The sequence below is a fragment of the Dromiciops gliroides genome, chromosome 2 (genome assembly GCF_019393635.1).
Source record: "Dromiciops gliroides isolate mDroGli1 chromosome 2, mDroGli1.pri, whole genome shotgun sequence".
In the NCBI taxonomy this organism is placed as follows: domain Eukaryota; kingdom Metazoa; phylum Chordata; class Mammalia; order Microbiotheria; family Microbiotheriidae; genus Dromiciops; species Dromiciops gliroides.
Window position 1 is genome coordinate 394,095,173 of NC_057862.1, and position 25,128 is coordinate 394,120,300.

Genomic DNA, 25,128 nt, shown 5'->3' on the forward strand with positions numbered 1-25,128 from the left:
CTAAATTTGCCTCTTGGCAGTTTCCACATAATTGCCACATTCTGCCCTTTTGTTACATACAAGTAGAAGTCTAACCCTTCCTCTTTGTGACAGCCCTTCAACCCCTGAAGACCACTATCAATAAGCCCAGATCTCTTCTCCAGGCTAAACATTCCCAGTTGCTCACTAATACATAGTTGATGGAATTGTGAACCGATCCACCCATTCTGGAGAGCAAACTGAACAATGCCCAGAGGGCTATAAGACTGTGCATACCCACCAGAGAAGGCTCTCACACTGCTGTTGCAGCCATGCCTCTTGTAATCCCTGAGAAGTTCCAGCACATTTTGAGAGTGGATGGACAGTGGAAAATAGCTTTGGCCATCACAGCCATCAAGGGTGTGGGTCGAAGATGTGCCCACGTAGTACTGAGAAAAGCAGACATTGACCTCACCAAGAGGGCTGGTGAACTCACTGAAGATGAGGTGGAGCATGTGATCACCACCATGCAGAATCCTCGACTATACAAGATTCCAGACTGGTTCCTTAACAGGCAGAAGGATGTAAAGGATAGAAAATATAGCCAGGTTCTGGCCAATGGTCTGGACAATAAGCTTCGTGAGGCTCTGGAGTGACTGAATAAGATTAGGGCACATTGTGGGCTTCAGCACTTCTGGGGTCTCTGAGTCCCGGGCCAGCACACCAAGACTACAGACCACAGGGGTTGCATTGTGGGTGTGTCCAAGAAGAAGTAAACATCTTCACTGGCTGCCTTGTCTATTTTTTTTTCTCTCTTTTTTTTTGGGGGGGGCAATGGGGGTTGAGTGACTTGCCCAAGGTCACACAGCTAGTCAAGTGTCTGAGGTCGGATTTGAACTCAGGTATTCCTGAATCCAGGGCCGGTGCTTTATCCACTGCGCCACCTAGCCGCCCCCCACCTTGTCTATTAATAAATAATTTCTATCAAAAAAAAAAAAAGACTGTGCATACCCTTTGATACAGCAATTCCACCATTATGTCTGTATCCCAAGGAGATCAGAAAAAAAGGGGAAAGGACCCACATGTACAAAAATATTTATAGCTGCTCTTTTTTTGGTAGCAAAGCATATTGGAAATTGAGGGGATGCTCACCAATTAGGGACTGGCTAAACAAGTTGTGGTATATGAACGTGATGGAATACTATTGTTCTATAAGAAATTATGAGCTGGCAGATTTCAGAAAGACCTACCTAAGTGGGCTGATGCTGAGTGAAGTAAGCAAAACCAGGAGAACATTGTACACAGTAATAGCAACACTGTGTGATGATCAGCTGTGATAGACTTGGCTCTTCTCAGCAATGCAATGATCCAGGATGATCCCAAAAGACTCATGATGGAAAATGCTCTCCATATCCAGAAAAAGAACTATGGAGTCTGAATGCAGATCAAAGCATACTATTTTCACTTTTAGGTTTTTGTTTGTTTTTTTTTCTTATGGTTTTTCCCTTTTATTCTCTTCTTTCACAACATGACTAATGTGGAAATTTAAAAAAAAATCCCACTTCTTAAAACCAAACCTCCCATGGCATAGAGTCAAGGACCTTTACTGTCCCCCCAATCTGGACACTACTTGTTAATGAATGTCCTTCCTAATGGTGGACCCAGATATTCCAGATGCTGCCTGGCCAGGACAATCCAGGCCTCCCTAGGCCTAGACACTGTACCTCTCTTAATGCCAGCTTTGATTAGATCAGTTTTCTTGGCTGCTCTATCACAATGCCGGCTCACCTGAATAATCATAATGATAATAATAACTGACATTTATGTCAGGCTTTACAGTTTGAAAAGCACTTTACATGCATACCTGAATGGGAATACAGAGTGGACAGGAAGAAATGCTTTTGAATCCAGCCTTAGGTTCATTCTAGCCCTGTGGGAAGTCATGTTACCTCTGTGGGCCTCTGTTTCCTCATCTGTAAAATGAGGGGGTTGAATTTAGTGGTCTCTAAGGACCCTTCCAATTCTAAGCCTATGATCTTATGAAACCCCTTCACAATATAGCCTGAGATAATATTTAAACATGCAACTTTTCCATTATATTGCCAGATAACCCCTTTCCCAGGGTTCCTTCCCCATCTGGGTCTTTATGGAAACACAGGATAGAACTAGGTGAAGTCTCCATTTATTCCCAGTCATTTACATTGACATCAAGGGAACAGGTTCCATGTCATGCCCAGAGAGCAGCATCTAGTATGAGCTGCCCAAGCCACACATAGCCCCTACACATACACCTCTTCAGAGGACCTGAGTTCAAATTTTAGCTCTGCCACTTGATACAATAGCCAGGCAACTTCTCTGAACCTCAGTTTCCTCACCCATAAAATGAGAGCAGTAGACTAGATGACCTCGAGTTCAAATCCAGCAAACACTTGACACTTACTAGCTGTATGACCCTGGGCAAGTCACTTAACCCTCATTGTCCCACAAAATTAAAAAAAAAATTTTTTTAAATGAAAATGTCCAGAGAGCCCCCTGGGCCAGCAGTGGGGTATGGGGTCAGTTCCTTGCCCCAGCAGGCCAGAAGGAGGGGAGGCTTTCTTAGCTCAGATTTGTTAGAGTCACTTGCAGCTGATCAAGGATCTAGTCTTGAATAACTGCTTCTCACATGATGGGAAGACTGGGGTATTGTCTTCAGAATCTGAAAACCTTGAGTATCTCAGCAAGGTAGACATCAACCTTGTGTCTTTGGCCAACCTACCCAAGCTTCCCCGACTGTGAAAGTTGGAGCCCAGGAGGCCTGGGGGTCCTAGCAGAACAAACACCCAGCCTGATCCAGTTAAACCTCAGTGGGAACAAAATCAAAGACATCAACACACTGGAGCCCCTGAAGGAGCTGCCAAACCTGAAAAGCTTGGACTTTTGCAAATTCGATGTGACCATGCTGATGAGCTACCGGGAGAATGTGTTTGCCCTCCTGCCTCAGCTCAGCTACCTCGATGGCTATGGTGCTGATGACAAGGAAACTCCAGACTCTAAATATAGCGTGTGACCCTCTGGGCAGATGACTTTCAGCTTCAAATCTATAATCCCATGATGCCAATCCGTGTATTTCTCTGTACATTTTCCCCATCACCCCTGTCCCTTCTCCCACCTGGACAATGGTAACTTGATAGAAAGTGTTGCACTGTGTGTTTGGAAGATGGGGAGGGAGGGAAGTACAATTTTTCCCATCATTTTTTTCACAATGCTGTTTGATTTTGCATTGAATTAATAGGTCCTCTAATTGGCCTAGGAAATTAAAATATATGAGCTGGGACTCAGAAGGTATAGTTTTGAGAGGATGCCGACCCAAGAAGTGCCTTAAACATGGGATAGTTTTCTGAGGACCCTTCAGTGAGGGGAGCCCTGGGTGCTCCATGCAGATGAGGAAACTGAGTGAGGCTCTAAAAGGGGGGGAATTTGCTCCAGGTCACTGACTAGTAGCAGTCCTTAGTTTTGTACACACTCAACCAAAGTCTTCTGACTCCAAGGCCAGGGGGAGGTCAAGAATCTGGCCAGCTGAGCGAGTGGGAGTTGGAGCCACACTGAGAGAACATGGCCTTTATTATGGTGAGAAAGCAATAAACTGAAGTGGATAGATTGAAATTCCTAAAACCTAAACGACAAGACCAAGAAGTATACAAGCAAGAGGAAAAAGGCAGCCTAATCTCACATCTCAGAGTCACTCAGAAGGCTATTTTGTCAACAGAAAGCATGCATATTTACCCTCTAGCTTAACCCCATAGGGAATTCATAAACATTACAGACCAAATAATTCCAATTCAACAAAAATCTATTAAATAGTTATTTAAGTAAATCTGTTAAGTACCTACTATGTGTACAGATCTAGTTGGATGGTGCAATGGAAAGAGTACCAGACTTGGAGTAAAAGGACTTGAGTTCTTATCCTGTTTCAGTCACTCACTGACACTTAATCTCTCACAGCCTCAGTTTCCTCATCTGTAAAATGGGGGGGGTGAAAAAGGCACCTACTTCATAGTGTTGTCTTGAGGATCAAATGAAATAAAATGAAATAAAGTGCTTTGCAAGCCTTAGAGCACAATAAGATTTTATAGAATAATGAGATTTTACTATTAAGAGTATTTTAATGCTGAGGGGAACTTTAGAGCATAGAATTTTGGAACATGGTATATAAAATACTGTTAAAGCAGGAAAGGACCATGGTTCAACCTGTGTCCTTCAAGGCTCTTTTCTCTCTCCTCTCTGGACCTCCTCTGGCTTGGTGATCCCATGGGTACATCCCTATGGAGATGACTCCAAAATCTCTATCTCTGGTCCTAATCTCTTTCCATTTCTATCAAAAGTCTTCAGGAGGGATCCTCTTTAAATTCAGTCTTTCCAAACTTCAATTCTTTAAGTGTCTCTTCCTCCTAATTTCCCAATTTCCATCAAAAGCACTGTCATCCTCCCAGTCTCCCAGGTTTAAAACTTTGAAGTCAACCTTGACTCCTTCCTTTCCATCACCCCCATGTTCAATCAACTATTAAGTCTTGCTGATTGTACCTGAAAAGGTCTTACTCTTTTGGGGGGGGAGGCAGGGAAATGAGGGTTAAGTAACTTGCCCAAAGTCACACAGCTATTAAGTGTCAGGTGTCTGAGGTTGAATTTGAACTCAGGTCTTCCTGAATCCATGGCTGGTGCTTTATCCACTGTACCACCTAGCTGCCCCAGTGAAAATCTCTCGAATCCCTTCCCTTCTGTCCATTGGCATGGCCACAGCCCTAGTTTGGGCCCTTTTCATTTCTTTGCTGGACTACTACAATAGCCTTCTAATTTGCCTCTCTGCTTCTAGTCTCTCCCCATTCTAATCCAATATCCACAAAATTGTCAAAAATTATCTACACACACACACACACACACACAATAACACAATTATTATTATTTTTTTTTTGGAGACTGTCTTCCTATCTCACAGGGGCTGGAACTACAGCTGCCACTCGAGGGCCAGATCCCACTACTCATCAGCTGGGGAGCTTTGCCCTGTTCCCTTTCCAAAGTGGTTCAGTTGGTTCCTCCTTAGTCAGTCTGGTGGCCTCCCCACTCTCAGGGGGGGCTCATCATATTGGTCTTTGACTCCAGTCACCTTATGGCTTAGCCTTCTGCAACCCAAAACTCCTGAGCTCCTGAGATTCCCAAGCTCCAGTCTCTAGGGAAGCAGTTTCCGAGCACCATCCCCGGCTCCACAGTCTCCTGCTTTTCAGCCAAACTGGTTCACTGGCCTTTCCCTACCCAACCATGCTTGGTATGTACACCCTCCTCACTTATGCCTTTTGGAATCTTAAGGATGCTTCCCGGCTCAGATCACTCTCCTCCCGGCTCACATCAGGCATACCCTCCTCTATAAAGCCTTCTCTAGTCCTTCTAGACCTCAGTGCTCCTGCCCTCCTCCTATCGTTTTGTCTTTATTTACATTTTTAGGATGGATCCTCCAGTAAGTTCCTTAAGGGTAAGTGGCTATTTTTCATTTTTGTCTTTGTAAGCGACTACTAGCTATTTAATAAACATTTGTTGAAAGGAACAGTAGAAAGAGGGAGTAGGAAGGGAGGTAAAGAGGGAGGAGGGGTGACAAAGAGGGGGTGGGAGGGTGCCAAAGACAAACCTCTCACTTCGCAGATTTGCCTGGGGGCGGGCTTGGGGGAGTTGTTCCATTGCTGTTTAACCAGGTTTGAAAGTTCCGGTGCCGGCAGGATGGGTAAGCTTGAGTTCCCGTGGAGAGAGAATAGAGGCCTTTGGGTTCCTTAGGAGAAGTCAACACCAGTCCCTGCCTGAGCTACAAGAAACACAGGCCTTGAAATATTCACAATTGCTCAATAATAACCCCAAATAATCTTTCTTGATTCTGTGTATCATTTTCCTCTTAAAGACACGAAATCGCTAATTAGAGTTTTCTCTGAGCGGTTTCCCTTTGAAAAAAAATTAAAAATGTATAAACCCTTCCGCACCGTGTATGTATATTTCATTGCTGTATATAATTGGAATCTTCCTCAGTATCTAGGGCGGCCCAGTGACAGCTTTTTAATGTGATACAGACACTAATGCATAGAGATACATTTTTCTTCTGCTAAACTGCTCCATCCAAAAGACTATAGTCCTCCTAATAAGTATTTATGTCAAAACCCTTTTTGGGGGGAATTAGCAGCTGTGGCAGAGTTGAAAGCCGAGGCTCTGATTACAGTATACCGCGAAGCTTGGGGGAGGGGCAGGTGGGGGGGGGAGCATTTTTAGAGTGAAACAGTCTTAATGAAGTTAATCACAAAACCCGGGGTATAATTGCTTCTGCTCTCAGACAAAATTTTACTTTTATCTAAATTACTAAAGTGGGGAGAGTGCAATCCACTCTAATTTAGCATTTGAGCTAAAGAGAAAGCTCGTGCACAAGGAGGCTGGAGAGCTTTTGAAACCTCAGGAGACTCCCCTGCTGCCGGATCCAGCCCGAGTCTCCCGCGAAAGAGAAAGCTCCGGTCCAGGTTGGGCTCAACTTTGCTCGCAAGTGCTTGGTCCCCAGCTGTCCAGGCTCGGACTCGGAGGCTGTTCCCTCATCCCTTCCCAGGAAAGGGTTATAGGGAAAGGGGGGGGGTGCCTCCCTAGGTGCCAGTGCTTTGGAGGAATCCCCAGATTGGGGTGTGAGGCAGGGGCTGAGGGAAGGATGAGAAAGAACTGAAAGTCAAGTAAAAAAGCATTTAAGTGCCTACTATGTGCCCGGCACTGCGGAGATAGACTGGAGGTACAAAGAAAAGTACAAACAGGCCGGCCCTTAAAGATCCTCGTTGTGAAGAGAGTTTAGTGGCTACACTGTCTGGCCCCAACTTCCCGGTTCCCCTCCTGGCAGGATTTAGTCTCCCTTGGAAACGGGTGTGGGGGAAAGAGGCTAAAGATGTCTTTTGGGGACTCTTTTTCATCTACACTATGACATCCTCTCGCAACATGTGGGGACTTGCAACACTTTGGGAGCTCAGGCCATAGAAATATAGTTTCTGGTGGCTTACTTCTGCAAGATATTGGGGTGAGGGGAGGGTTGGGGCTAACTTTCCCCTAAAAGTTGGGATAATTTCCTTCTGTTCCTGTGCTCCTTCACTATCTTGTTTTCTTAAGACCCGTCTACAGTATTTTAAATTGGGCTTTTTTTTAGACCAAATTCCCATAGGCTTTTATGAAATGGTCAATAAAAGCCCTGCACATCAATTCTATAAGGCCAATCGTTTTAGGCTTGTTTCTACTTCTGCTAGCCTGGAATGAGTTAAAATAAGAATTGCTTTCTACACGCAACTAGGTTTACTGTTTGAACACTAACAAAGTTTTATCTCAAATTTTGGAGGGAGGTTTCTTTCCCAAACTGATTCTTTCATGCTGGTGAATCCTGTGTCACCTCATTTCTTACCTAGCCTTTTGAATTTAAATGGCCTTTGCCTCAGATCTGCACTATTAGAATTGGGTAACTTGCTTGACTTACAAAGAAAATTCCTGGCAATTTTGTTTCTCTGTTCAGTTTTGTTTCAGAAGCACGATTTTGTCTTCCTGTTCTGGAAAACACCTTTTGTTTGCATTTAAAATTTTTTCTCTTCACAGGAACTAGATTTTTTTTTTTCAGAGCCACAATGTTATTTTTTCTTGGTTATATCCTGGAATTTTTAAATGTAATTTTAATTTTGCTTTATTGGTTTTAAGAGGTGTAACAAGTTTACCCAAACTGGTTTTGCTTCATTGTACTATTATATGGTTGTTGCATTTATTGATATGATCTATTAAAAGTCAAAGTGCTACTGTATATATAATTACTTACTATATGTTGATACATGAAAAAATTATTAGTCTTGTTTTCATAATTTGAATTCATGTCTTTTGTTAGACTATTGTGTTGTTTAAGCATGGCCTCTTAATCAATAGATCATTGTTGCTGCAATACTGTACATTAATTAATTGCATTAATATTTAAGTATTAATACAAGCACTCTTGGAGCAATCTCTAGGAAAGATGGAAGCTAAGGTAATTGAGAGTTACTGTCTTGCTTTTGCCATTGAAAAGCATTGAGGTCTCCTGACATCAGAAGTAGGCATTTTTAGGATATTGGCAGAAAAATGAAAGGTGTGGAAGGGCCCACAAATAAAAAAGGCCACTGATATTGAGGTGTATGAGGCAACCCAGGACATTTTTCTAATCCTACCTGAGGGTTTTTACCATTGTGACCTACCTCAGGAATTAACAATATGAAGTTATTCCTAGCCATTTCAGACTTGTCTACCCTCTGCAGATAAGGAATTGTTTAAAGAAATAAGAACCCTTCTAATCAGAGGAGATATTCCTATTGAATGTCACAGTTAAACCCAAGAATTTCACTCCATCTAGCAATGAGGTAGAGATCTAACTACTGTCCCCTCTTTCCTCTGCCCCAACTCCTTCATACAAATTCCTTAGGTCCAAATTTGGCATTTTCTCTGGATGGGAACCATGTCCCCCAAGAAAAACAATCATGGCAGACTTGGGTTACACAGGCAAGAGTGTATCTGCCACATTGGAAGGTCCCTCAACCAGACCAAGTGATGAGACTGACAGATTGCCTAAGGGGAATAGCTGTGAGGGCAGTGGATGGCTTCATAAAGGCTAAGCCAAATGTTACTTGGCAGGGAGGTATACAAAATTTAGCTGTGATGTTTGAGAGGGCCAGATGGAAGATCCCATATTCCAATGTTGTCTTTAATATTATAAAACACAAAGGAAAAAAAAGTCGGTTGAGTTCTTTGTCTGGGTAAAGCAATGAGTGAAGAGAGAGATATAAATATAGCTATGAATATAGGAAAAATTACACTGAAAACTTGTTCTGGTGCCTGATATATGTCTCTCACACATCTATTGTCATCAGAGGTATGTAGACACAGACAGCATTGCCCACATATCTGAGTTGAGATGGGTACTCTTGAGTCTCAAGGGTTAACTAATTCACAGGGCTCAGGCTCAGGCAGGATTCAGGCCTTCTTAGGTGTGGGCCACAGAAGCAAAGCAGGGTAACGGTGCCACCAGAGCTGAGTAACATTCACAGAACCTGAGACTGTCAGTATGGGGAAAATATTATTTATTAATATTGCTTGAATTTAGCTTTATGTAACTTGTTGTTCTTCAGTCATTTTACTCATGTATGACTCTTTGTGACCCCATTTAGGGTTTTCTTGACAAAGATACTTTCTCCAGCTGATTTTACATATGAGGAAAGTGAGGCAAACAGGGTTAAGTGACATGCTTAAATTACACAGCTAGTAAGTGTCTTGAGGCCACATCTGAACTCAGATCTACCCGACTCCAGGCCCAGCACTCTACCCATTGGGCCACTTAGCTGTCTATTCTGTTTATGTGATGAGAAATTGTATAACCCGAAGCTTGACATAAAAGTCAGAAACCTTCCAGGGAATTTTGTTTTGAGTCCACCAAAAAGCTTGTGTTTTGAATTCCCCAATACCTTGTGTTTTGTCTTTGCCTCAATTTTATTGAACATTGATACTTACCTACTGACATCTATCTCTAGCAAACTGCCTAATAAGTGCAGCAGATTATGTGCTGATAACCTTAATTGAACTCTATATGATGTGAAACAACAGAAATTGGAGAGTGAGACATACCTTTTTTCCATCTCTCTCCTCTACTGAATCAACATGTTAATGAAATCCTTTCTAAAACTTTTTCATCTTGGGAGTTTGTTCTCAAACATCAGGTGAGAGATGGAGAAGTGCACAATTCCACTCTCCTTGGAGAAGTAGAGGAACAAGGAAATGGAGGGCATGAAAGATTGTTCTTCTGGGGGACATGGTTCACATCCAGGGAAAATGCCAATTTGGGGCATATGGTATTTGTATACCACCAGGGGTATGGTCACTACCTCATTCATAGATGGAGTGGAGTTTTTTGATTTAACCTGTGACATTCAGTGGGAATGCCTCCTCTGATTAGAAGGGCTCTTCCTTCTTTAAACAATTCCTCATCCTCAGAGGGTTGGAAAATCTGCAAGTTCCAAGAATTATTTCCTACTGACGTCAGAACAATTTTATCAGGTAATCATCAGAATAATAGATCCACCTTTTGTAATAGCTATGGACTGGATAGCTCTGATTATTTTGGATGTACTAGCAAAAAGAAGGCAGCATTGGTCATGAAGAAGTTAAAATGTTCTGATCCAGATTCAGGAAACCAAAGCAGGGCCAAGGGTCCTGAGGGCAGTCATATTGTCCTTATCATTGATTCCTTATGGGTCTATTCCACCTGGGCTCAAAAGACCTCATGCAGAAGTAATGGTAAAAATTGAGAATGTTGGGACAGCTAGGTGGATAAAGCACTGGCCCTGAATTCAGGAGGAGCTGAGTTAAAATCCGGCCTCAGACACTTGACACTTATTAGCTGTGTGACCCTGGGCAAATCCCTTAACCCTCATTGCCCTGTCCCAACCCCCCTACCCCCTAATTGAGAATGTGAACTGCAGTGCTGTCCTGGACAGTGGCTCTCAATTTGCCATCATTTTATTTGTTTGTTTATTTGTTTTGGTTTGGCTTTTTTCAGTCCCTTTTTTTGCAATTCAAAAATTTCCTCACTATAACACAAAGAAAAGTAAGAAATGCTGGTGAGTGGCATCATCTGAATCCAGCAGTCCCAATACATCTGCCATAGTGGTGGTGCCTAAGAAAATGAAAGATATGGATGTGTATTGATTACTGACCTTTAAACAAAAGGACTGGAGTAAATTGGTACAGTATGCCATGAGTGCCATGGGTACAAGATGCCCCGGATTGTCTGCTACGCAGACAATGGTTTTTGATCTTGGGTTTGCATTGTAGATACTAACAGATTCCCATGCTTGAAGAAGAAAAGGGAAAGACTGCTTTCATCTGTCTAGGGACTCACAAGTTAACTACCGAATGGGAAGCTAACTCAGTGTAAGTAATTGAGAGACCTGGGCAACTTGCCTGTTTACAAAATAGCCCCAGAGAATGAAGGGACCTTGTGAGGACTATTCACTACAACTACCAATTGCCCACATCAAAGTTAGCTGGACTTTATAATGGGTGGGTAGAGAGAATTGATGGATATTCACATATGCAAAAGCTGAGGAAAAGACTGTCCACCAGCTGACTCATAGATGGGCACTGAAAGTGATACTTTCAGTGAAGAAAACTATGTATCATTACAAGGCAGGGGAACTGAACCCAGAGACAAACTCTTTCTTGCCCAAAATTGCAACAGAGACTCATAGGGTACACCTTCAACCCATAGAGCAGGAACATATTGATAGCCAACCTGACATGGCTATCAGTTCAAGTGTAGACACATGAGTCTATAATGATTCTGGTATAGAATGGTCTTTGTTCAATTGTTTTTCAGTTGTGTTGGACTCTTTGTGACCCCATCTGGGTTTTTTGTGTGTTTTCTTTTTGCAAATATAGTATAGTACTTTGCCATTTCCTTCCCCAGCTCATTTTACAGATGAGGAAACTGAAGCAAACAGGGTTATGTGACTTGCCTAGGGTCACACAGCTAGTAAGTGCCCGAGACTGAATTTGAATTCATAAAGAGGAGTCTTCCTGCTTCCAGGCCTGGTGTTCTATCTACTGTGCCACCTAGCTGCCCATATAATTCTCATCCTGTACCAATCATTAACTCTGATAAGAGAACAGAAACCAATCAGTGACAAGAGAACTAGGTCTATTAGCCCAGTCATTAGGTTAAGTTATGATGGTAAAGGTAAATCCGAAGATTTAATTAGACACGTGCCTAGGTGACAATAATAGAGACTGCCCATGTGAAATGTGCCTTTCATGTAATTGCATGTTTATTGCTGTTCATGTCAATTACTGTGTTTGAGTATGTCTGTTTTATTTTGCTGTCATATTCATTCAACTATGTTTTGTGTTATGTTCATGGTATAGCAAAGTCTATTTATTGGTTCATGTACATTCTGCTGCTTGTAATTAAGTTGTATTTTTACGTAGGAATATTGATGGTGTAATCGCTGTAGCTAGCTGGTTTTGCTTTGTTAGTTGGCCAAGCTTATTGCTTTCGATTGATTGCTGTGTACTGTGCATAGGCATGTCCTTTCAAAATGTATGTGTGTGTTGTGTACTGTATGTAGTTAGCATGTTATCACTGTAGTATCTTCCCAAGTGATACTCTGTACACTACCATCCATGTATGCCACATGCAGTGCTAATGTGGATTTTATTTCAGTTTCAATGGTGCCAAAGGTAGGTTGCCTAGTCAGGAAAATCATCCTTACTGTTTCAAAGTGCTGTTGTTAGTGTTTATACTGTGTATTTATGGGGTTTGGCCTTGCCTTAACTGGTCTTTGCAAGGGGCTTCAAAGAGTTGGAGCAGGGGAGGAATGTAACCCTAGTACCAAAGCCCATTGGCATGGGACTCCCTCCTTATTGGTGGAGATCAATGCCCTGAACTTGTGGGAGGGGCAGGGGGGAGTTGGTGAGAGTGGGAAACAGCAAAGCTCTTCAGTTTTCTTTGGACTTTCTTCAAGTTGAAGAGTCTCTTCAGATTTGGGATGCTTTTGGCTTCCAGCTTTGAGAGAGAAGATGGAAGAAGCCAACCCCATTTCAGGTTGCTGAAGATGAGGGAAGCAATTGACATGAGAAGAGTAGGCAGCCTCCATCAGATGGGTTTTCTTGGCTATGTACTGCTGCTCCTGTTGTTGTTGAGTCTTTTCTAGTCATGTCCAACTCTCCATGAGTCTACTTGGGGTTTTTTTGGCAAAGATACTTGAGTGATTTGCCATTTCCTTCTTCAGCTCATTTTACATATGAGGAAACTGAGGCAAACAGGAGTAAGTGACTTGCCTAGGGTCACACAGCTAGTAAGTATCTGAGGCCAGATTTGAATTCAGGAAGATGATTCTTCCTGACTCATGGTCCAGCACTCTATTCACAGCACCACCTAGCTGCCCTGGCTATGTGTTATATGTGTTCATTGTGCACGTGTACTTTGGTGAGAAAAGAGTCTAGCTTTGGATACAAAGATTGGGGTCCTGCTTCCCTCAATAGCAAAATAGTGACTAGAAGTTAGCTTGAACCTGATTATATCCCTAGGCTATTAGATTTATGGCTCCTTTCTGGTCTGTTGGTAGTGAATTCATCAAAAGGAGATTTGAGTTATTTGCACAAATAGGATTATCAAATGTTAGATATTCTATAGTCAGGCTGCACCCATACAAAATAAAGAATCAACTGAAAAGTATAGAGAATACAACATCCCACTATGTTTACTATTTCTTGACTTGAAAAACGAATTTGATTTGGGAGAATTAAACTACCTTAAACACATACATATCACATGTTTATGTCAAAATCATTCAAGATTCCTTGAGGTCCCTAACAAGAGAAATAATAATCCAAAGACCCTCTGATTATGTCAATCAAAGAATAAAGTGGGCAATGTGTACTCCTCAAAGGAACTTGGCACTGTCATGAAGGATGTCTGATGTGGAGGCCAAATGGAAGATGGAATTCCTGTCAATGGCAAGGTCCTCCCAGTCCTGCTACTCATCAATGATGTTGTGCTGATTGCATCTAGACTTGGAATGTAGCAGAATCTCCTCAGGGGGATTTACAACCACTCAAAAAGAGTTCATCCTAATTACTCTCTTGTGAATAACCAAGCAAAGGTTGAAAGGTTGAATGCTGATTGTCCAGTCTCTGATCTCCTGTTGGCTGGACAAGCCATAAAGGCCATCCATAATTACATATATCTTGGTCAAATGTTGCAAGTGAACAAAAAAAAAAATAGATCTAGAATTGAACAGGAAGAGAGAAGACTAAATTGCCTGCAGAAATTTGCCAAGTCCTTTTAATGACCCCAGGCTCCTCCCTGTAGCAAAGGCCCATTTTAAAAAACATCAATATTCTTCAGGTACTGTTTTCTGGCATTGAGTCATAGAATACCAGAATTTCATAGGATCTTATGTTTAGAGCTAGAAGGATCCTTAGAGGTCAGCTACTTCAAATTGTTCTTCCCCCTCCCATCCACGCCCATTTTAAAAATGAGGAAACTGAGACCCATTGAAGTTAAGTGATTTATCAAGATCACATAGGCACCTTGATAAATGGCAAAGCCAGCATTTGAATCCAGGTCCTCTGAGTCCAAATGATACCTCTCATCTCCAAACCTCTCATCTTCTAAATGAAGCGGAGAATTGCCTCAAGGATAGCACAGAGGTACGTGAACAATCTAGAAAGCAATGTCAATGAGGAAATGTATATGAGAAATGATCTAAAGGGAGACACTGCAGAAATCTTTGACCAAGAAGAGATGGGCTGCTCAAGTAGTGAGAGGGAGCAATGAGAGATGGAGAATTTTGGTGATCCAATGGGAGCCACAACAAGGTGAAATGAATGAAAGGAAGACCCCTAGACCTTTGTATGGATTCACTTTAATGGATTTGTGAAAGAACATAAACAAGAGTCAAACAGGCTAGGACCAGCCTAGATGGGCTGCCATCTGTACTGTTGAGGAGTACTTACATCCAGCAGTTAGGTGGCATAGTGGATAGAATGCTAGACCAGAAGTCAGGAATATCTGAGTTCAAATCCAGGCTCAGAATTGCTTCAGGTCCCTCATCTGGAAAATGAGGATAATAATAGTGCCTACCTCCTGGGGTTGTTGTGAGGATCAAATGAGATCAAATATTTGTAAAGTGCTTTGCAAATAGTCAAGTGCTATATGAATGCTAGCTATTATTATTGTTCATTATTGTTGTTATATGGTGTTATATTATATCCATTGGAGAATTAGAGTATGTATTTACCAAAATATCTCACACTGAACCTGGTCAGGGTCAGGTTCCAGAATTGTACAGGACCCATGCTACACTTAGATTACTGGAGAGCCTAAATCAGAGCTGATACCTCTTCTCTGGATAAGTTGTTATTGTTCACTAATTTTTCGGTTGTGTTGGGCTCTTTGTGATACCACTTGGGGTTTTCTTCACAAAGATACCACAGTGGTTTGCCATTTGCTTCTTCAGATCATTTTATAGATAAGGAAATTGTAAGTACCTTGTCCAGAATCCCACAGCTAGTAAATGTCTGAGGATAGATTTGAACTCGGGAAGAGGAGTCTTCCAGAGCTCTATCCACTGTGCCACTAGCTGCCTCTCTGGATTATAGAATCATGGAATCTCAGAACTAGAAGGGATCACAGACATTATCTAGTCTAATCAGTACCTAATCAAGAATACATTCAACAACATTCCTAACAAGTAGCCATCCATCCTCCACCTGAGAACCTCTAGTGATGGAGAGCTCACTACTTCCTGAGACAACTTATTCCAGTTTTTGATAGTGAGGAAGTTTTTTCTTCTGTTGGAGATAAATCTACTTCTTTGAAATTTTCACCCATTGCTCCTAGTTTTGTCTTGGAGAGCCAACCAAAGGAAGTCTAATAGTCTTCCACATGACAGTCCTTCAACAACGTGAAAACAGTAGCCACATCCCCACCCTACCCTGGTCTTTTCTTCAGGGAAGCATCCTCAAGTCTTTCTGCTGATCTCCATAGGGTCTAACCCTCAGTCTTCTTGTTGTCCTATTCACTCACATATGGACCTTCCAATTTTCCAGTGTGCTTCCTGGAACATGGTGCCCCAAACTAATAAGAATAGTAGCAAACATTTATATAGTATCTGCTATGTGCCAGGCACTGTACTAAGCACTTTATCATGAGATAAATTAGGTAGATGAGGAAACCGAGGCAAACAGAAGTTACATGGCTTGCTAAAAGTCATACAGCTAGTAAGTATGAAGAATGACTCTTTGTTTTCATGAGTCATCTTACAAAGAAATTTTACCTACCCCTTTGCCTTGGTCCCTGTGTTTTGTTGTACATTCCTCAGGCCAAATGCTGTCCGGGGAAGAGATTAACCAGGCAGTGAATGAATATTAGGGAGAAAATCTTTATCTCAACCAACCAACCAATGAATAAATGAATGAATGAATGGACTAATTAACAAACAAATAAATAAACAAACAGAAAATGAAGAAACAGATAGATAGATAAATGTCTTTAGTGAGTGCCTACTGGGTAACTATCACTGGGCTAGGCACTGGGAATACAAAGACAAAACTGAAACAGCCCCTGCTCTCAAGTACATTCATTTGCTTTTGCAGAGTTCATAACTTTCTTGCATCATTGAACCCATTGGCAGGTTGACAAAACCTACACTTATTTTTATCAGAACACTGTTTTTAGATGCATAAAATAAAATATATAGGATTATAATGGAAACTACATCTATTGAAATTAGAAAAAAAAATTAAGTCTACAGGTCCCAGGTTAGGAACCCCAGCAATAGAGGAGTCGGAAAGAAGTGTCTATTACCTAACTTGAGTCACAGGCTCCCAGAATGTTAAAGTTGGAAGGGGTCTTGACTACTGTGTAGTCTAATCTCTCCCTTAATGGAGTAGAAAGCTGAGTCTCAAAAAGGGGAGATAATTTTCCTGATCCCATACAACACACTGTGGGGAGCAGACCTGACAGCATAGCCCATGTTCTTTGGCTCTCAGTCCATTGCTTCTCTATACTGTGCTTCTTCCAAGCTTTATCTCAGGAAGCCACTGAAGATAGAACCCTGGGATTCCCCCATCAAGAATCCTAGCATTAGGGACGGCTAGATAGTACAGTGGATAAAGCACCGGCCCTGTATTCAGGAGTACCTGAGTTCAAAACCAGCCTCGGACACTTGACACTTACTAGCTGTGTGACCCTGGGCAAGTCACTTAACCCCCATTGCCCCACCCCCCCCCAAAAGAGAGAATCCTAGCATTATAGTGTTAGAGAGTGTTCCACATCCCTACTCCAATAATTACAGACTTCTCAATTGAATCAGTCCATCAGAGGTATGCCCTTGATATGAACAAAGCCTAGACATCTCTATTGAATCAGCCAATCAGTCTTTAATTTCATCAAAGGCATTAACCTAAAGAGCAACCTAAATAATCAAGAGGAGACTCTGTCACCTCTAGGGGGTTTAAATAAAAATCAAAAGCTAGTTTGGAATTGGTTGTTTACTGTCTGGCCAGCATAGAACCAGGTAAGCCCCTAAGAGAAAATTGTTTGGTGAGGGGGAGGGGAGGAGAAGAGAAGTTTTGTCTTCCCCTCCCCTCCCCAAGCTATTCCCCTTTAAATAGAGGAAGACCTTGCAAACTTTGAAAGGTCCAGAAGATTTTGGACATCCCTAGCAGTGTCCCCAAAGAACTGGCAGCTATGTCTGTGGGTGGTGTGAAGTGAGCACAATATAAGGCATAGTGTGGGAAACCAACTTCAGGGTTCTAAAAGGACCCCAGTAGAAAGCTACACAATTACCAAAGGTAACTTCATGAGGACCCTGCCATGGGAAGAAAAGGATTTCCATAAAAAACTTCTGGAAACTGTGAGCTACCCTGCTTTTGCCACATGTCTTCTCTAAGCTTTATCCTGCCTTCCGCTGGACTCTGTATTTACTCATGGAAAGTGGATGCTAGTTTGGGGGGATGTTTTGTGTACCAACTATTCTTTTTTTCTTTTTCTTTATCATAAAAGTATTTTATTAATTTCCAGTTACATATAATGATAGTTTTCAACATTTGTTTTCATAAGATTTTTAATTCCAAATTTTTTCCCTCCCTCCCTTTCCTCCCCCCAAGACAGAAAGCAATGTGACATAGGTTACATATGAACAATCACATTAAACATATTTCTCCATTAGTCACATTGTGAAAGAAGAATCAGAACACAAGGGAAAAACCTCAAAAAAGAAAAAAAAACAGCAAAAAAGTAGAAACAGTATGGTTTAATCTACATTCAGAATCCACCATTCTTTTTTTCTGGATGTGGAGAACATTTTCTATCATGCATTCTTTGACATTGTTTTGGATCATTGCACTGCTGAGAAGAGCCAAGTCTATCACAGTTGATCATCACACAATGTTACTGTTACTGTGTACAATGTTCTCCTGGTTCTGCTCACTTCATTCAGCATCAGTCTACTTAAATCTTTCCAGGTTTTTCTGAAATCTGCCTGTTCATCATTGTACCAACTATTCTTAATCATATCCCTTTAGTAAAAATACATTTCTAAAAGCTAATTAAATCTGGCTGGCTAATTGACACCAATTGATAATCAATGGAATGAGTATACCAGTGGGGTCTCATGAACTATAGCACTAGAGAGCAATCTCCCACCTCTCAGGGCTACCCCTAGAGTGCTGGGGCAGCTAGGTGGCACAATGGATAGAATACTAGCCCCAAGTTGGGAGGATCTGAATTCAAATTGCACCTCACTTAGCTTGGTGACGCTGGGCAAGTCACCTAACCCTAATTGCCTTAAAACATCTGGGACCATCTGCAGTCATCCTGATGTATATCTTGTCACTGGACCCAGATGGCTCAGGAGGAGAGTGTGAGGTTGGTGACCTTACATAGCCCTCCATAACTTAAATCCAATTCACTGGAAGTCATGACATCACCTCCCCATGTCATGGTCCTCTTCGAGAGGGAAAGATAAACAATTGCTAGAGTCTTAAGCAGAGATGTAGCCAGTCTCACTCCGGAGACCCAACCTGCCTGTGTTAAGTCCAGAGATCATCTCATTCAAACCTTCCTTTTACAGATGAGGAAAATGAGGTACCCAGAGGGAAGTGACTTATCAGAGATCACATAAATAGAAAATTATTAGAATCAGAATTTGAACCTAGGTCCTTTGACCCAAAAATACATTACAGTTTCTGTTACACCATGTTTTTTCTCTGAGGAATGCTAATGCTTTCAAGATTTCCCAGGTGAATAACAGGAATGTGATTGTACTGAACCATAGGACACAATTACCTAACCTTCCTTTTGTTGTTTGTCCTTCCTTCTCAAAGAGGATCATGACACTGGGGTGATGTTGGCAAAGTCACCGACCTCACTCTCTTCTCCACAGCCATCTGGGTCCAGTGGCAAGATATACATCAGGATGACTGGAGATGGCCCCAGAGGTTTAAGGTAATTGGGGTTAGGTGACTTGCCCAGGGTGACACAACTAATAAGCATCTGAGTTGAGCTAGGTGGCACAGTGTATAGAGCACCGGCCTGACTTTGACACTGACATTGGTTGTGAGTTCTCTTGTGAATCCTCCAGGTTAATGTAGCTCTCTTTCCCTTTCCTGTGTCTGGAGCACCCTTGAGATGGGCTCTCCTGTTCCACAGAAACTGAATTGGATCAAATCAGGTGCTAATATAATAGAATGTTAGCTACAGAAGAGGCCACGGACCATAGAATGTGAGATTAGGGAGAGAACTTCAAGCTCAGAATGGCAGACGATGGGTTGTCATTGCTAAAAGGGGCCTTTAGTCCTAATTTCTTATCTATAGAGATAGATTAGGAAATTGAGACCCAGAAAGAAGTGATTTGTTCAAGGTCATACAGTTGATCCACACCAAACCCGTCCTAAAACGTAAAGAAAGCTAACACACTCACGGTCAATTTAACTGGCAATTAAACAATTTCCCCATTGCAATTAACATCAAGACAACTAACAATTACTATGTGGAGCACATTTACACCCCCATAGTCCATATTTACATAGAACAACAATTACCCTGATAACTAATATCTTAACAGTAACCAAAGAACATTTGTGAAACCATTTCAAGAAGGAAATTCATCCTATCCCTTATGCACAGTAAATAGCTTGGGTTGGTTTGGGTTTTTTTTTGTTGTTGTTGTTATTTTTTTTGGTAATTGGAACTGCAGAATTAAATAGAGTTAAGTATGGAATCCATTTAAATGATACCAAGAATGAAAATATTTACTATTCTGAATATAACTGATCGCTATTTTGAGACTTCTAATAGATTTCACAAGAATAACGAGCAAAATGATTACCAAATACTTTTCAAGATAGGTCTTAATATCTAAATGTTTTGGAACAAGACAACTTAGAATATTAGAAGTGGTATATAAAAATGTCAGAGTTGGAGGGGCAGACATTAGAACATAGAATGTCAGCCTTGAAACAGGCCTGAGAACATAAATCATTGAATGCCAGAACTTAAAGGGACCTTAGAACAAGGAATGTTATTACAATTTATTGTTAGAGCTAGAAGTGACTTTTGAATGTCACATACTAGAACTTGAAACATCAAATGTTAGCACACCATCTCCCCATTTTATAGATGAGGAAACCCAAGGCACAACTGAGAAATGGAATTTCGTCAAGCAAGTTAGTGACAAGGCAAAGACTGGATTCCAAGAGTCCTCTGACCCCTATCCTAGAGCACTTTCCACTCCAGCTTATCGTATTAATCATTGTTTATAGCCCTTCCTCTCACTGCTCCTTTCTACCCCATCCCTCACCCCTGTATTGGGCACTGACTTTCTTTTAGGCCAACCATTTCTGAATGGGGATGAAGACAATGATTAAGACACTGTTAGAGCCAGGTGACAGAAGCAGAAAGGTGTGTTTCTGACTCCCTTCCATGAGTTTTAATTACTCAGGCTGTAATTATGTATGCTGGAGTCACCTGTGTTTTGTATGTTACCACAAACCTGAAGCAGTGAGGCATTAGCCCTGTCTAGAAAACCTGCTTGTTGTAAGAGTGGCTTAGGAGAGTTGGACCTCGCATTTCTGAGGCAACACTGAGCTTAGACTGCATGGGCTAAGAACTCTTCTTGCAGACAGGAGTCATTAGGTAGATGATTATTAGGTGAAGAATAGAAGTGTCAACCTCAGCACAAAACATTCGCTTTCTGGTTAGTGATGGGCATTTAACTGAGCAATGTCACACTAAATGGGCAATATACACTAACAGTCACATCTCTACATGCCCATATCATCAAATAAATTTATACAATTCAGGGAAAAAAACTGTCAAATTAGTTGTTTGCCTGTTGGCCTAGAGTAGCTAACAACTCTCATCCCAGGATTTCAGCAAATACAGTTTACTCAATAATTGTAATAAGAAAAACATGGAAGGAGCTGTATTTTTTAAAAATTAACTTTCATATTCTTCCTTGGAAATCACATTTCAGTGCTCAAGGTTAAAAGTCTGGCTTTGAGCATCCAAGGAAAACTATGACTCACAAGAATCTCCTTGTCTAAAGGTAACTCGATGTTGCTCTCCCATCAGATGACTTATTGTAAATATATTTGTTTATAAATGTGAAAAGGTTTAAATCAGCTTCAGTGATTCTGGTGGTTTCTAAACTCTTTCATTTGCCAAATTCCCTGGGAATAAAAATGAATTTGTATTCAGTCTATCCCAGGTAATGTCAACAGTCTCCCATTTATTCAGTCAGAAATGAATTATAAATCAAATTTATCAATTCAGATCATTCATCTTTCTCCTTACACTTGTGCACTCTAATTTTACTTTTTCATTGTTTTAAAAAGTCATAGGAAAAGTCATATATTATAAAGGAGTGGAATGAGTAGATGAAGTGTCACTGGCGGGAGCCAATTTTGTACTCAGCCCTGATGCCTCTCCAAAAGTGTGGCACATAAATGTTATTGATGGTCCCCTAGCCCTTGTTCTGCGTTCTGTGAAGTTCTGTCAAACATTCCAAGGTCTGCTGGGCTGCTGCTGAATCATGTCTATCCCCTGGGGAAGCTGAACAGGGTCAATGGTCAGTGTGACAGTTTCTGATCTTTGATTGATACCAATCAAAAGAATTTTATAGAATATTTTATAGAATGATTTCTTTGCTGTATACCCACCTCTTACAGCCCCAGGCCAAAACTTTCCTTTCTGTCTCCCTGACCAGGTATGCCAGATAAATAATCCTTCCTCTTGGAATCTTCCTACGTATGGCTTAACCAGTATAGCATATGCCAGAGATGATTACTGAGATCTTGATCTCTTTGATCTTGGAAGACAGTTTTGTGTAGTTGAAAAAGCATTATACCAAGGGGTTGGACATCTGAGTTCTAGCACCTACACTGGCACTAACTAGTTCTGTGACCTTGGGCAGAGTATTTTGTCTTTCTAGGCCTCAACTACCTCACTTGTAAAAAGGGTCCCTCTTTCCTGCCAGAATTAGGGGACTAGACTAATTGGCCCTTTAAAGACCTTTCTAAGATTTAGATGAATTGATGCACAGTGAAGTGAGCAGAACCAAGAGACTTTTTACAAAGTAACAACAATATTGTTTGATGAAGAACTGTGGATGACAACTATTCTCCATTTTGTTTATTTATTTAAAGTTTTGAGTTCCAAATTCTATCCCTCTCTCATTCCCTCCCTCCCTACCCACCCCCCTCCCCAAGATTGCAAGCAAATCAGTATAGGTTATACATGTGCAATTATGTAAAACATTACCATATTAGTCATTTTACATAAAATGACTCAAGTAAAAAAAAAGAGAAAGCACAAAATAGCATGCTTCAATATGTGTTCGATCAATATCAGTTCTTTCTCTGGAGGTGGATAGTATGCTTCATCATTAATCCTTTGGGATTGTCTTGGATCTTTGTATTGATGAGAGTAGTAAAGTCATTCACAATTGCTCATAGAGGTAGAATGCTGTCATTGTATACAATGTTCTCCTGATTCTGCTCACTTCACTATACATCAGTTCATATGAGTCTTTCCAGGTTTTTCTGAAATTATCCTGCTTGTCATTTCTTATAGCACAATAATACTCCATTACAATCTTATACCGCAGCTTGTTCAGTCATTCCCCAATTGATGAACATTCCCTCAATCTCCAACTCTTAGCCACCACAAAGAGTTACTACAAATATTTCTTGTACAACTTTTTTTCCTTTTCTTTTTCACAATTACTATTGTTAACTGTTTCCCTCCACCCTTTTCCATGATATTTTCTCTATTATCTATCTTCTTTCACCCTATCCCCCCTCAAAAGTGATTTGCTTCTGACTGTCCCCTCCTCCAATCTGCCCTCCCTTCTTTTACCCCTTCCTTCTTATCCCCTTCCCCTCCTACTTTCCTGCAGGGTTAGATAGATTACTCCACCCAATTGAGTGTGTATATTAATCCCTCCTTGAGCCAACTCTGGTGAGATTAATGTATTTGAGTCTATTCTGATGCCCTGCTCCTCCCCCATCTCTCCACCTACTCCATAAGCTCTTTCCTGTTTCTTTCATGTGGGATTTCACCCCCATTCTACCTCTCCCCTTCCTCCTCCCCCAGTGTATTCATTTCATCTCTCACTTTCACCCTAAAGATGTCATCATGGGGCACCTAGGTGACACAGTGGACAAAGCACCCACCCTGAACCCAGGAGGATCTGAGCCCAAATCTGGCCTCAAACACAAGGCACTCACCAACTGTGTGACCCCAGGCATGTCACCCAACTCCAACCATCCCACCAAAAAAAGATAAACAAAAAATAAATACTTTACAGATATCGTCCCTTCAAAATCAATTTCCACCTGTGCCCCCTGTCTAAATTTATTTCTATCATCTGCCCTAATATTGAGAAAGTTCTTATGAGTTAGACTACCATCTTCCCATGTAGCAATGTAAACAGTTTAACCTTTTAACATCCCTCTTAATTTCTTTTTCCTGTTTACCTTTTTATGCTTCTCTAGGGTCTTGTATTTGAAAGTCAAATTTTCTATTCAGTTCAGGTCTTTTCATCATGAATACCTGAAAATCCTCTTTTTCATTGAAGTCCCATTTTTCACTCTGAAAGATTATACTCATATTTTTCTTGGAAGCTTTGGGTGTAGTATCCCTGATATTGCTATCCTCTTCTGAGGGTGTACCTTGATCTTCCTTGTCACTAAAGAAATTTTCTATGGTCCTCACCTTTCTCTGTCTGTTCATCTTGTGTATATTTTACTTGACTTTTAACTCCTTAAAGTGGGGCACTATTTCCAGGCTGCACTGTCCCAAGCTTTAGGGTATGATTTAAGGAAGGGCAGATTCTTCACTCGCCTGGCCTGATCCCTGGTTGTGATTGTTAGCTCTGACAAGCTTGCACCCCTCCTCACCTGGGCCACTGCCACTTAAGCCTACTTCCTGGTTCCCAGCAGGGGTGAAAAACCAAAGTTCTGCCTCAGCACCAACAGAGACCCCTATAATCTCTCCCAGCCAACTTCTCAGCCCTCTCATCAGACCTGTGAGTTTAGTTCCAGATGACACTGGAGCTGCAGCTGATTCAGAGGCTCCAGGAGTCTCTTCCCCTGGCTTGGTCTGCCTGGGACTGGATCTGTGTCAGCATGACTGTGGGGTTGGACTCTACTCCTGCCCTGGCACAGCAGCATCCTCCTGCCAACCTAAGTCATCTTTGGCTGGAAAATGATCTCACCCCATTTTTGTGTGTTTTGTTGCTCAAGGAATTGTCCTATGGCGTTATTTGGAGGATTTTTGGAGTGATTGTGTCGTGAATTCTGAGTGCTTACTGCCTTTCTTCCACTGACAACTATTCTCAGCAATACGATGATCCAAGACAATCCTAAAAGTCTAATGATGAAGTACACTCTCGACCTCCAAAGAAAGAACTGATATTGATTGAATGCAAACAGAAGCATGCTATTTTCACTTTCTTTCACTTTTTTCTTTTATTCAATTCTTCTTTTACAAAATGACTAATATTGAAATGTTTTACATAATTGCATATGTATAACCTATATCTCCTTGCTGTCTGGGGGGGGGAGGGGTGGAAGGGAGAGATAGAATTTGGAACTCAAAACTTTAAATAATTGTCAAAAAGTAAAAATTTTTAAATTAAGTCCTTTCCATCTATGAAACAAATAGTCTTATGATATTTCATGAACCAATTTCTTACCTGCTCCTCCAAAGATTCCTAAGAAATTGGAATTACTTGTTGATAAGATCAGCCATAGAAAAACATATTAAGTAGAGAATCATAGAATGACAGAAATGGAAAGGACCTTACATCACCTGTGGCCCAAATCTCACAAATCACGCATTGGTTTATGATCCTATCCAGAGTTTTTCCTCTTAAAATCAGAATTTGACTCATATCCCATTCCTGATTCCTCTAAGTACTTCATAATTTTCTGTCTAGGTCTTTACAGAAAGAGAAAATTACCTGTAGACTTAGTCTAAGAAATCATTGACTATAGGACAGGTTTTATTTAACCCTACAAAAATTGCAAAGGACTTGCCCCTAATAAAGGTTGAAGCCA

The 25,128-nt window shown here is 41.2% G+C and overlaps 2 pseudogenes; both read left to right on the forward strand.

Moving 5' to 3' along the window:
* The first annotated feature begins 290 nt into the window (after positions 1–290).
* On the forward strand, positions 291–734 carry LOC122743707 (annotated as a pseudogene).
* An 860-nt stretch (positions 735–1,594) lies between these two features.
* Positions 1,595–6,776, forward strand: LOC122738963 (annotated as a pseudogene).
* Positions 6,777–25,128: the final 18,352 nt, after the last annotated feature.